The 15,238-nt window shown below is 33.4% G+C and overlaps 1 protein-coding gene across 8 annotated transcripts in view; it reads right to left on the bottom strand.

The window, feature by feature from the left end:
* The window catches only part of LOC132946498 (polypyrimidine tract-binding protein 2), a 202,549-nt gene that overhangs the window by 127,075 nt on the left and 60,236 nt on the right, over window positions 1–15,238 (bottom strand). For 2 of the 8 annotated variants that reach the window (XM_061016525.1, XM_061016526.1), the window contains one exon: window positions 12,926–13,069. The gene's annotated coding sequence lies outside the window, so the exon portion shown is untranslated. Of the gene's footprint in view, window positions 1–11,366; window positions 11,923–12,925; window positions 13,070–15,238 lie in introns of those variants that run through there. The other 6 variants (XM_061016528.1, XM_061016524.1, XM_061016527.1 and 3 more) reach the window with 5 other exon arrangements.

Genomic DNA, 15,238 nt, shown 5'->3' with positions numbered 1-15,238 from the left:
GTGTTTTTTTACAAAATGAAAGTTTTGAATATATAAATACATCGGCAAAAAAATGACAGCCATATCTAAAGTACTGTATTTTCACAATTTTAGCGTGAAACTCTTCACGACCCTCGTCGAATTTGTGATTGTTTTTTTAAAAAATAAATGACATTTTCAGTTCGTACAAAATATAATATTCATTTGAAACTCAAGGATTGTTTTTAATTCACTTTTGAAGCTGCAGCAGCTATCACTAGTTCAAATAGTCCCCAAGGATTTCTTAACGCCTGGATTAAGTTCTCGAATATTCATGAATAACAATAAGTTCCTTATTTAACAACTATAAATGTCTACAACAAATATTAACAAATAACCCATAAGATTTAACTAAAATCACTTTTTCAAGATTAAGATATCTAATTGGTCTTTACAATATTTCACACAATAGTAAAATACTAAAATATAAAAGTATAGTATCGACTAAAAATATGGCAGTTATTTCTAAACTTTTACTATTTTACTCCTGTCGTAATTATAACTAGTAATCCTACAATTCACTGATATTTATTATTGAATACAATCACTCACTCACACGTATTTATAACAAAGCCAAAATTATAGTATATTATTAAAAATCCAGCTTATTGTATGATTCAAGTTAAAAGTATGTGAGATTCATTATTTTTGAAGTGGATTCAGATTCATATATAATATGCAGTGACCGAACCTTTCAGCGTAAACAACTGACCACGTTTTCAGTTTAAGTGCAGGGTATCCCCTATCTCAGCACGGCAAAAATGTAATATTAATTAGTTGATGACAAACTGTAAAGGGAACGCAAACCCTTAAGGGTCTGATCTACAAAGGAGTAGAGGTTTCTATAAATGTGTAACCTTCTAAAAACAAAGTTTGACACCATACCAACTCAAGTGTTTCGAAGAATAAAAATGGCCCATAATTAAATAAACCACACTAATTTTAATTACACACAAGACTTGAAAGAGACATCTATATTATGTGTATACTTATAAAACAAAAACTTCACACGATTTTAAATCGAAAAAACGATAATGTTACCAATCTAATAAATCAAATTGATCTGACATGAAGAAGGTTCATTCATATTTATATATACAAACTCAATTTTTAAGATGTACAAAATATTGCAAATTATGTATTGTGATGTACAGGGTGATTTACCAACCATGCTCACCCCAATGTATTCCTTTGATAATAAATTCATTCAAATTATGATATTTGGAATTTTTAAATAGAGTTACTTAAAAGCCATATTGTCAAATGATAGAAATTTTTTGTACTGCTTAAGGAGTGTCTTGTGGTGATATAAACTTCTGTATTTCCTGTAAATTATTTAATGGATAATTTTTTTGAAAACTGATAACCTGTGTCAAATTCAAACACATTTCTCAGTTATTAAAATGTAAATTACTAAGAATATAAATCCTTAAAAATGGTTTTACAAAAATATAAAATAGATGTTATATTGTATCTAGTATTTATATTATACTTGAACCATTTTCACAAACTATAAAAGTTGATTGAATGATAATATATTATTATTTACTAACATTTTCAAATCACCGTGGCCCCTATATCATCCAAACCCGCCACTGTCAAGGACCTATTATCCTTAGTACCTACAGAAAGTTCAAGAACTCAAAAAACTACTCGTTCGAATTTTGATTTTGACACTTCATAATTTTCAAAAAAATGATCCACTTCATAATTTATAGTAAAAAGAGCGGTTTCTAATTTAATAAAAAAAAAAACAGAATTTTGTATAATTGTATATCTACAGGAGTACAGGACACTCTTTAAGCATTACAAAAATCTCAATAGTTTTTAAATATCATGGTCTTCATGGATATATTTAAAAATTCTACAAATACAATATAGTATTTATATATTTTCTATTATTCTACGAAAATTAACAACACCCAAAATGATAAATATCTAACGTGCATTAAAGTATAATTTATAATAATGTAACAAGTATAGAAATATAATACAGATAACCTATATGGTAAATAAATACAATGCTTGCAATTTTTTTTTTCACTCGAACAAATCAAGATTATTTTACACTTCAGTGATCACTATATTTATTCAATTTTATTATAATATACACTGTAGGTATTGATATCTAGGTACATAAATCTGATGTTTAGTTACGGCCACCTGATCCAAAATACATGACTTGTGTTCAAAAACGATGACAAATAGAAAAGGTACGTTATAGACGGTATTTGTCGCTTATATATATTATAATATACAGCAGGCTTTGAGTACAAAAAAAACGGCCAACTCGTCAGCAGTTGTCATATTTATAATGTAGCTTCGCCAGTAACCACCTATATATTATAGTTTTATATTTATAATATATTAACCAAACACATGTGTTGGATGAAAATTACATATTCAACAAGAAAATAATAATAACGTCAATTTTTAATGCATGCGAGATAAAATACGTACCATTAAAGGGGCACATTTACTACGTGTATAATATAGTGCAGGTGACATCGAACGGCGACGAGAAGCTTGGCAAATAGATATGTTTTACTACTCAGTTAACAGACAAGCCGTTACAATAAAATAAGCATAATATTATCATTATTATGATTGTACGGCAATTAAAGAAGTCGAGATAATACTGGTAAATTAAAAAAAAATACTGGTTTTTTTGTTTTTAAATGATATACTTTGAAGATGCTACTATATCGGGAAGTTACACGCATAATGTATTCCATCATATGTACGATGTACCTATAATTGTCTTTGTTTTTAAAAGTATAGATTGAAAATATGCACGTACGTAATCGAATACATTGTACATCATAAATCACAACGAATAACGATGCTGCTTGATAATTTAAAACAGTAAATTGTTATTTTATTAACACACCTTAGAAATACAAAGGAATTTTTGTTTTTTTGTATTATATCTGGGACAATAGTAAGTTGTACTAATAATTATCGATCAAAAATCGTTTATTAGACGTATTAAATCTCAATAAATGTCAATTTTATTTTTAAAAAATCTTAGAAAAACGATTGAAACCCTATACACAATAACAAAAATAACAAAACATAATTTGTACATTTAATGCTTGTATTGAACTATATACATTTTATTTCCACGCATTAAGTTTGATTGTTTATTTTTGCCCAAAGGTTTACTTCGATGTTACAATACCTGAGGTAGTTATACAACAATTTGATTCTTAGCTCCCTCGTTTTGTGGGTCTAACCTTCCCTTATAAAATAATTATTTAGTACTACTATTGTAGTTTGCACTGGAAAAACGATACACTTTCTTTATTTGGAATTCTTAAGCATATAATAAAATAAAGCATATAATAAAATACCTACGATTTATTTAAATAAATAAAAATGTATAAATTGTTTTTACAATATGAAATAATTTATAAGATATATAATCTTATAATTAAATTAATTTTAAATTAAAAATTTCTTTATGGAATATAGGTACTTTCAATAGACAATATATGTATATTAATATATATTATACTTACATCTTAAAATTAATATCATTGAACAAGACAAAATATGAATATTTTGAACTTTACAATATAACGATCATAAATTGATTAGTTTTAGACTGTAACTATAGAAGTAATAATAGTACCTAAAATATCAATAATATTAATATTTATGAAGATAGATTACACAAAACGTAATCATTAAATTGTTGTTAAAAATAATTAATTCCATAATGTAATAAAAGTCACACAACTATAATTATGTATGTGATATTCATCTCATTTAATTTTGGTATAACTATAGTTATATACTAACAATAATAATAATATATATTTATATAATACATTAATACATGTTATATAGGTACTTTGAGAGTTTGATGCCACTTGTCTATTCCAAAACTTTGATCAATATAAACAAACTTGGCATCATATTCATGTACATTATATCATTATACATAGGTAATAGGTATATAATATTATATACCTACTATTGTTTTGTAAACATCTTTTTTTATGATACTCGTGTATCACTGTATCAGTAAAGTGTTGTACAATTTTCGACACGAGTATTTTATGTAAACTTTCTCTGGAGAAGTTCTCATTATTATGATTTTGATAATAATAATAATTATTATTATTATTACGAAACGACAATAACGTCGAACAAAGACCGAATGCACCAGGCACAAAGATCGTTTGGGCGTGATGAGCAAAATCGTGACAACCGGCTACGACTCGAATACGCGCAGCGACCCGTCAATGCACAAAGATGTTCGAACATTGTGATTTTAATTTATTATCATACGATTTTGCACAAATGTATAACGAATTTATAATATAATATATTATATAAATCATATTTCCGGACCAATTAAAATGACATGCTATACAGTATACACATTATATGACGTCATTCGGGGTATTGGCTAGCGGTCAACATCCGTTTATCTGGAAACCCGCGTCTAAGGGGGCCATGTGTGCGTAATGGGTATTTGGCTCGAGTTTAAAGTTAAGATCTAACAACGAGTGTCGGGCGAGGGTGGACGACGGATCGTTAAAAATAATGCGCCAACCGTAAAAAAAAAATACGTATATATTTATATTTATTTCAGTACGCGATAGGATCGAAAACTGTTAAAATAATAACGCTACGGACCAATAAAACAGTCTCAAGATAAATAAAAAAAAAATCATTTTAAAAATACCGATGCAAAAAAAATAATAACAACGTATATTATATAGCTGGTTACTGCAAAAACAGTCAATTGCACAACCATATCGTATTTGTTTTAACGATTGCATATACAACAATAAACGACGAAGTCTGTTTGAACATACCTAATATCCATGATGTGATGTGTTCGTATTCCGGATTGACGGAAAAAATAAAATAATTTAGGTAGGTACAGGTCGTGAAGAATTATACTAAATATATTAACATAAAATTCTACCTCGAAAACAAGTATAGAATACCGTCGGTATAATAGCGTATAGGCATAGTATCGAAAAAAGGTTTGATAAGATTTAATGCACAAACGATATTATGAATCACATTTTTAACAAATTTACAGGAGAGCAAAAATAATGGTTTTGTGCATTTTAAACTTTAAAGTGCCACTTATAAGTTTTTTCAAATCAATTTTACTTTATAATTATAATTATATATATATATATATATATATATAATTATAATTATATATATATATATATATATATATATATATATGAATGTATAGCCAAAAGTTGTTCGTTTAAAAAGCATAACAGCCAAAAAATAAATAACTGTACATTTCCAACAATTTTCTGTAAAGGTTGTCGTGGCGTATGTGTCCTTCGGTGATGGTTTTACAAGAAAATCGAATTAGATAATGATGCCTATATCAATAACAGTGGCTTATACTCTCATACAGTCAAAAACCGCGATGTAACTGCAGTCTGTCGGAGATGATTTGAGCTCTCGTTAATCTCTGATCGGTTTATGAACCCGTTGGAAATAAAGCCCAAATCAGTATAACTCATAAAACCAAAAATATTACGACGTAATAATATATCTTATAAGAGCTGCAGAAATACGGCTGCAGTCGCGATTAATAAGTTTAAAGCCAGCAGAAATAATTCTATTCGTGTGGAGATCATAGGCGTTCGACAATCGACATTTCGAACACGCTTTGTTATTATTCGATTGTTTGGACGTTTAAAATGTATATGTTGCTAATATAATTCGACCGAAATCATCAGAAGGGCCGCGGCGTTTCCTCATACACAACCGATCGTTAGAGTTTATATATACTGCGCTGTTATATAATATTATTTTGATAATAACAATAATAATATTGCTGGTATCGATCACATCACGCCGTGCGCAATACACAATATATATATATAGGTATATACCGCGATGGTCACAGACGTTTGCGGGAATATAGCGATTTTAAAACAATATTGTTTTATTCACATAATGTACGCACGCTCCGTTTTTGGCATATAACTTCCACACACTGCAGAGTGATGTAATCCGAGTGACGCGCTGTAGGGGATGAAGTAAAAAGGGGTAGGTCTCCTCCACTCGGATAGGGCAGACCGAGGCGAACTGGTGTGTACGCGAAATAATAACGCTAATTAACGTCGGTTTGCGGTTTTCAGTCGGTATCATATCGATTTTGGATTCTCCTAACGGGCGGCGGTCGGTCGGTCGGGTGTGTGTTTGTGCATGCACACGATATTTATGTCGTATAATATAATAATATATAATATACAAGGACGTATATGTGACGAAAAGGCGACGAAAGCCGGGAAAACGTTTCCGGACAATATTGTAAACCGCAGCAGTGTCTGCACGTCACACATTATTGTATAGGTATAATATGACGTCATACTGTTAGAAACCGGCGCGATAATACTGGTGGAGCTGTCGGAAAATCGAGTGGTGCGGATGCGTATATACGTATGATGAGAACGAGAGAAAACCATCACCACACTCGAGATGAATTATTAAGAAGAGCTCGTCGGTGAAAATTAAAAGAGCTGTATGTGTACATAATAATATATTCTACTCTACGGTATCATTGACAAACGTACAATTATGTACCTACCTACGTACGTTTTCGTTGTTAATTGGAAGACGCGAATACGTTTTCAGCGGTAAAATTACAGCGGTTGTATAATTTACCAAAATGCGCAGTACCTATATACCTATATAATTTAACAAATTAAAACTTTGAACTGTTAAATAATATTATAGTGTACATGTTATTATGTATCATTTTAATTCATAATAATATTATACTGCACAACGCGCGTTAAAAAGCGAGGAGGGTCTTGCAGCGCGTGGCAATCGGTGATATACGAAAAGATAAACATACGAAATACGAGCAGCAATTTATTATTACCCATAAACACCCATTACCCACCTGTCCTACTTATATGTATATGTAATGATTGACTGTATGTAATTACTACTACGGACTGGCCGCATCTATTGATCATTAAAAACGACAAAAAATTGCGATAGCGGCTCTCTTGTCTAGCGCACATATTATAATAGTCGTCACTATATAATATTATTACACTATAGTATATAATAATATATTTGTGTGTATTTTAGCCGACCTTAAAATAGCACTTTGGTTTTCAGACACTATATCATATAGGTACTATAACTTGAAAGTAATATGATGACGGGTAAGTTCTCGTGACCCATAAACTAATTAATTGAACAGACGCGGGTATATGACTACAAGTTTGTGAATAACGAATAGTGATGAATGTGACTTGCACATAGAACTTGGCAACTGAGATCCGTCTTAATTTCAAAGTAAATCGTCTAGTAATTTTTGTCATAAACTATGATATATATGTTTGTATAAACGGTAAGTATAATATACATTATGTATAATGTATATCTATGACGTATCGTGGGTACTTACCTAAACGCAAAACAAAAAAGTGTTACAAAAACGTGCACACACATTTATGTAGTATTATAATATATATACGGTGAGAAGTCGAGTGAATCTTATAATTTCGTCGAGTCACCGAGTATAATATATCACTTTAATTGAATTATTAGGTATGATACGATGACTACTTATTCCTAATTTTCCATACAGCGAATTATGGACTTTTTTTTACTAGATTTATGTTTAATATAATATAATAATATCATAATACAAGTAACGGCAAGTAAAATTTATCGAAACACTCGGATAAAAATGATACGCACCAGATAACGAAACCTTCAACTGACTTAAACTTAAGTGTTCTTATATAAGCATTCGCGATTTGTAATCATTCTAAATTATTTGTTACCACAGATAATAATATAATCTCATCGCTATTTATACACATTTTTGTTTTTTTATCGAATCTAAATAATGCATTATTATTATGATTTTATATTAATAAATTCTTATTGTTTGAGGTTGGATGTATATCCTCTTTAAATGCATAGAACTTAATACAATATCATGATGCACGTCATATTGTAATTGCAAGAATAAAATTCATGTTTTTTTTCTTTTATTTAACGAAAGAAACTAATGGTTTTACAATAAATTATGTTGTCCAGTGTATTCCGTCCGTACTCCGTTCACACTTGTCCAAGTAGAATATTGATTCCATAAGTTTCGTGCACTTCATAGATTGGAGATTTGATATAAATTCGAGTCTTTTTCAAATCTCTTTTTTTAACTTTTCAAATAGTATTCTAAAACTATTATAAAACTAATATAATCTCCGAAAAATATTAATCTATACATTATTTAAATCAAAAATAAATTTTTACAACATTTTATAGCCTACATTCTATTGTTAGTATTCTCAAATATTTAAAACATACGCATTGCATTATGTATTTTACTAAATAATTACAGGTACAGGAAACCTCCTCGTGCACAAGAAAATCACAAATATGCAATGGTTCCAAACTCAAAGTTATTTAAATCCACACGATCGGACCACTGCAAGATCGTGGCAGTGTTGGTGTTACACAACAATTTTTTAAAACATCATTTTTATTGCTTTTTTTTTATTTTTTTGTGCGTTATTGTTTGTTCTAAATTACTGAAAAAGGCAACAAACGAAATGCCGATAAAAAAATAAACCATATATATATGCTTAAAACTTGTACAAAAAACAAAACAAATAATCGTCCAAAGGCAATAGCGGAAACTACAAACGTAGTCTGGCTGGCGCGTACTACCACCGTCGTAATGAAAACGGACGATCAAAAGAAATCGTTTTGCGCATATTGTGTGAATTATAGTCTAGAGTGGAAAAAAAAAACCTTGATCGTGTTATTATTTTTCGAGCTGCCTATAAATATATAGGTGTAATATATATTTATATATATTATATAACATCATATACGGGTTAATAATAATATGATATTACACTCGAGATCATTTTAAACCTACGTGAGAACTTATAGGTTGCGGCGGCGCTGGGAACGGCGGGAATAACAAATCGCGATGAATCGTAATCAATCGCCGTCGTCGTCGTCGTCGTCGGTCGTCGCTAAATCGAAAAATACCGAAAAATCTGGACGGCCGACACGTCCGCCGTCGAGGCGCAGGTCGCTATAATAATATACTCTGTCGGTAGAGGGGGAGAGGAAAACGGGTACAAGAACCGTATGCTTATATTATATTGTTATCAGAGGTTGAAACCGACAATCGTTCGACGTGGGTTTTCCAATACCGCTATCCCTGCACTCGCGATTGTAAACGATTTGAACGTCACTCTCTCCCACTCGCTGTCCCTCATGGACGGATGGCCGCAGCTTCGACAAATGACGATCTATACTCGCCCACACCCTTCCTATCCGACGGCGACGAACGGCCGACAACGAGTACACAAACACAGTTGAAACACATAACATATAAAATAAACAATAATGTATAATATTATGCGTGTGTGGGTGTGTAAATGTAGTTAATTAGCGACTGTTCAGTGGTCGAGCGCGCACGTGTGTGTGTGTGTGTGGAATACAATGCGCGGGATTGTTAAATTGCCCGCGAGCATGTTATACTCGCTGTGAAATACCGTTCTCTGTGCATATTGTTTCGCACGGAAAGGTCAGCGATTAAGGGTTTCACAGTGGCAGTGGCGAGAGAATTACTTGTGACACTGGCGACGACAACTATAGGCACCTCTATACGATGACACACAATTATTTATATTATAGTCACTGGAAATACTAATATCAATAATAATAATAATAAAAAAACCCGCTTGTATAATTTATACAATAGGTACCTATATAATATTATTTTTTAAAAAACGTAGGTCAAAAGTATAATATCATTATAATATAATTGCGAAAACGGTAGTAAACCGTTAGTATAGGTATAATATACCGAAGTTTTACCCAAACGCGTAAAATGCACTTTTCCCCGGTGCAACAAGCGCGGCGCGCGGCGGTGGCAGTTGTTTACGATAACAGTCGATGTGACTCGATTGTAGCCATGTATTATGATAATATAATATTATTGTTATTATTATAAGCCCGAGTACCCGACCGGAACGGCAGGAGGTGCACGGGGAGTGGCACCGTTAAAATACCCGTCTCGTATCCGAGTATAACGAAGGCGGCGTCGGCGGCAGAGGTTACTTAAAATCCCATGGAAAATAACGACCGTCGACGAATAATAATAATAATAATAATAATATTAATAATGTACGATGGAAGGGTGGTGTTGACGGGGGTTTTGTGTAAAAGAAACAGACGGAATACTTTACCAAAAAATACAGTCGTTTTCTTTGTTGTCAAATCGACCTATCGACGACGTCCGTTATGAATTATACCCAAGAAGTCCGAACACGGCCAAAACGTTATCGAACGAGTGCTCATTTCGCAGCCATAAAGCTTTCGTATACAACGGGATGCGTTATCAACTGGATACTATAGAGATCGATCGAGATAAGAATAACAAGTATTGTTATCGCAAAACAACAGCAACAAGTACGCGCGCCGCACTTGCGTGTCACGCTCGGCTCCGGATGTTTACTCGCGTTCGCGGGGTAAAGCCCTATACAATATTACCTATTATTATTATATTCACCATTTACGTATTATTAAATGTCGGTAGACGAACAACGACCGCGATCAGCGGATAAAAAATGTTTGGTCGCCGATTGATCGAACGGGTTTTTAAGCTATACGGGTTTTATTTATTTTTCGGAGATTTCGTGGGTAAACGCTGTTCTACAATACATGTATATGAAACGCCACCACGAAAATCACACCCGTCCGAAGGGTGCGAAGATCGAACGAACACCGGCAATCTAGTCATATTATACCTACGCAATTACTCGCACTATTTACTATTTAGGCATCGTTTCCTCTATACATGTCATATATATATATATATATTTTATACATATATGTATGCGCAATCATGCATTGTACGTCACGCGGACCCTATACTCCATACATTGTGCATTGAATTATACAGTGCGCGCCGACAATTGTTTGAACATATAATAACACAAATAAAACAAAGAGACAAGCCCGAGTCGGTGTCGTCGCACTCGGGTATCGAATGAAAACAGTCAACGGGCGATCGCGATCTATCGGATTTCCCTCTCCCACCCCCCCCCCCCTCCAATAACCACGAAACAGAATCACCCCGTCAACGGTTGCCAACGTCGCAAAATACTCCTTCAAGTCTCCCGGTCGTCCCTTTTTCGTCGTATGTCGTTGTGTGCTCTAGGTACGATAACGCAGGCTTCCACGAGAAGGGCCAAAGGGTATTACAATTGGTACAAAACAGAGTAGTGACGACGACGAGTAATGATAACAGAGTATAGTGGGAAAAAATGTCGGCCGATTCGAAATTAAAAAACGGGAGTACTTACTTACTGACACCGGCGGGATCGGGTGAGCGACCAGATGGATTTCGAAGTGACTGACTGCTCTTCAGATGGGCTAAGTACGGCCACGGACGCTTTGTTTTGTCGTGGGCTCCGTTTGGACGCTATCGAATCGCGACGGTCGTGTAAGGGCAAGAGAAAAACCCACCCGAATACAGCTGCAGCAAACACCTCGCCGTTATGGACGTTTCTTCGTTTATTTCGCGCGCGTTTTTTTCGATATCTCTCGCGTTCACTACGGCATGGCGCGAAACACCCACCGGTTGAGATATAATATTTTATTCGAACGGCTGATAAACACCTATAATATTATATATTATGGACTCGGATGACGGACACGAAACGAAATGCGCGCGCGCTAGCACGGAGACGCGGAGCAAGCAGCAGCAATAGCAGCAACAGCAGCGACGATTCGACGACACGCGGGGCCACGGAGAGCTGATAGACACGCACACGCACACACGCTGCACTCGCCGACACAACAGACGCGGCTCGGCGACGGGCACGGCGACGCACACGTATATATTGTACGCCGCAGCACAGAGCACACCCTACCAATTCGTCGTAGTCGTCGTCGCCGTAGTCGTCGCCGGCAGTGGCAGCGGCCGCGGACCCCACGTGCCCCCACCACGCACGACGGCTGTGACGTGTTCTGTACGCGGTGCGGACGGTGCGTGTGCGTGTGTACAATTTTTTTTTCTTTCATACACCGTGCTATATACATACGTATTATTATTATTGTATATTATACGCGAGTTGGTGCCGAGGCTTACATGTGCGTGCGTGCGTGCTTGTTCGGCCCGAGCGGCAGATGTGCGCCACCATGAAAACCTGCGCGCGCGCGCGCGAACGGGTGTGTGTGTGTATATACGGGGAGAGCGGTATGCGCTCGCGGTGTATAGGTATAACATTATGGTTATTGGTTAAAAACGCGATGTTATACAGAGTGCACGTCGACGGCGTCCTTCCTCATCGTATCCCATTATAATGATATATTTATATTGCAATATTATATTATCATTAATTATTATTATTATTATTACTATCGCTGTTGCCGTTACACCGCCGCCGAGCGGTCGACGATACGTATAATAACCAATAATATTATTATATTAAATAATAAATAATATTTTCTAAGACATAATAATTTGTGGACGGTGTGTTAAACATGATAGTATTATATTATACAATATGAGCCGCGGTACACCTACAACAACAATTGTCGTCCGATTACAACTGTCTGATGCAGTTCGCCGAAAATCGCGAAAATCGCGTACCGAACAAAAATGGATCACAAGGTCACCGCGCCATTCTATAAGATTAGTATTTTACGTTATACCGCGGGGATTGCAAAGAGCTATTATACAATCGTATATTATAGTAATAATATATATTATATTGTATTGTAATCGTTATTGCGTACAAATAAATTCCCTCCAAGATACTGTGCGCCTTGCAATAGAGACACATTATCGCGTCATGCAAACTGTGTACGTTTTTATTTAAACAATAATAATATTATTATATTGACCTTTTAAAATTACCTGTGATCGACACGATTTCGATATAGCTGGTCTGCAAAATCTATATACTTAAACTGCATTATATCGTCATCGTCGCTACGTTTCCCTTTTGATTACTGTTCGTGAAAGAAGCTTTAATGCCAGACTAGCGGACGTTGACCGACTCTGCAATTTTGAGTAAAAATAAAACACATAATATTAAACATTTTATCGGCAATTAAATTAATTATATTAACAATTCGAATGTACCTAGGGTGGACCACCGAGTATTCCTCCCGTTTTCCCCATGGCTGTAACACGGCTAAATGAAAAAACGCGTTGGTCCACCCTGTACATACCTAATTAACGAGAAAATAATTTCAATAGAATTAAAACCGGATTTAAATATATAAATGTACCTATAACTCTTAGTTTCAATCTTATGCGTTTAATGTTTATTTTTTTCATTATAATTTTAAAAATGAAATCCATAAAAAATGTAAATAATTAATATATTTTCAATACTACGTTCCGTATACAATAATTCATATTATTAAATATATTATTCTATAGGTAACGATCCTTATTTCCATTTAAATAAAAAGAATCTTAATTTGTTAAAAAAGTGTAAGTATTCAATTTAATATTATTTTGCACCTATTACTTAATTAGAATCTTACCATCCTTAATAAATACAAAAATTACATAAATTATAGAAATATAAATATGCTAATTAAATAATGTCTTAAAAAAATAGTATACAAATCTAAACAAAATTAATTTATAAGTATTACGTAAAATTGACCAGTAAAAAAATGTCGTCATCCAAACTAAAAGATAATTTTAGGCAAATCAAGTATACCAACTAAAAGTAATAACTACCCAGTGTAAAAACAATTATGAATAAAATCATCAACATCACATTATAAAATAAACATTAAAATCTAAAAATTTGAATTACATTACATTTTTTAAATAATGATTTTTTTTAAATTTTTGTTCCGTAAACAATAGATGCCGTGAATAGAATATACACATACATGTAAGATTATGTACAATGGCGGTGATGTCCCACGAGTATTTGAACGTCTTTCGATTGTTGGAGGGACTAAATAGAAATTCCATTACCATAGTCGTAATTAAAAATGAATACAAACACCGTGAGACAATATTCTACTGAGACAGTAATCACATAATATAATATTAACATGAATGAAATAATTAATTTTAAAAACTGTTAACGCATTCCTGTAATATATATCGTTCATTCGGAGTTTAACGCCAAAACTAAACTAAAAGACATTGTGCACTTCCACCATTGCGTATTGCCTAAAAGGATTAAGATATTTACTTAATGTGTGTGTAATGTGTATATGTGAATATGAGGCGTTTTGATATTACCTATTTATAAATGCATATATACCATTTTGGTAAAGGCTATATAAGCAGTTGGCGAAAATTAATTCTGTTCGAATGCTCTCTGCGGTGGATTTATAGGTATGCGGAACTTTCGCAAATTTAAATAAATACATCATAAAAGAAATCTTTCGAAGAAAAATAACAATAAATGCATGTATGGAATAATAGTTATTTTAATTGATATTATTTGTGTACTTGCAGTATATACTTACATAATAACTTGCGTAATCAATATATATTAACTACTTATTTTAATTTAATACCCAACGTCCTATCTATTATAATAATTGCTATAATTTCGAAATTTTTCAGCAGCTAACCTGATGGTGAATAGGTTGTTGTCTTAATAAAAAAAAGTTCAAATATAGATGAACAATCAATAATATCCGCGAATTGAAGCGACTTGCAGTGACTTTGTACAATATAAAAATGCCATTCAATAATTTATTGGGTAGACATGAATAATAATTATAATCGTCACAATTGCCATTTGACATTCATCAAATTACATCAATAATAATAAACAATAATAACAATCATCATAGAAAAAGCTACAAAAATTAAATAAAAAATGGAAGTGTGCGTTGTAATAATTTATTATGTCGGCATAATTGGCGAAGTCGATACTATTAGACAAGCAGTCTAGATCACAATATTTTAAAATAACTAAATATAGTGAAACATTATTTATCATGTTGAACATTTGAACTTCTGGTGCCAGACACCTTCTTCTCAACATAATTTCTTCGACCAAGTTTTCAACAAGTAAAACGCTCGAATACAAGAAGAAGAGATAAGGACCTGCAGAATAACCAGACGCGGACGAGAGCAGTACACCAAAATATTGCCAACCAATCTCTAGCCACATTCGGCGATATCGACGCCGGCAGAAACGACTATCAGCACAGTAAGACACGTACAAACCCGCGAGCAACC

This window comes from Metopolophium dirhodum, chromosome 6 (assembly GCF_019925205.1).
Source record: "Metopolophium dirhodum isolate CAU chromosome 6, ASM1992520v1, whole genome shotgun sequence".
Classification (NCBI taxonomy): Eukaryota; Metazoa; Arthropoda; class Insecta; order Hemiptera; family Aphididae; genus Metopolophium; species Metopolophium dirhodum.
Note: the sequence above shows the minus strand (reverse complement) of the source record. Positions and strands in the feature narration are given on the sequence as shown.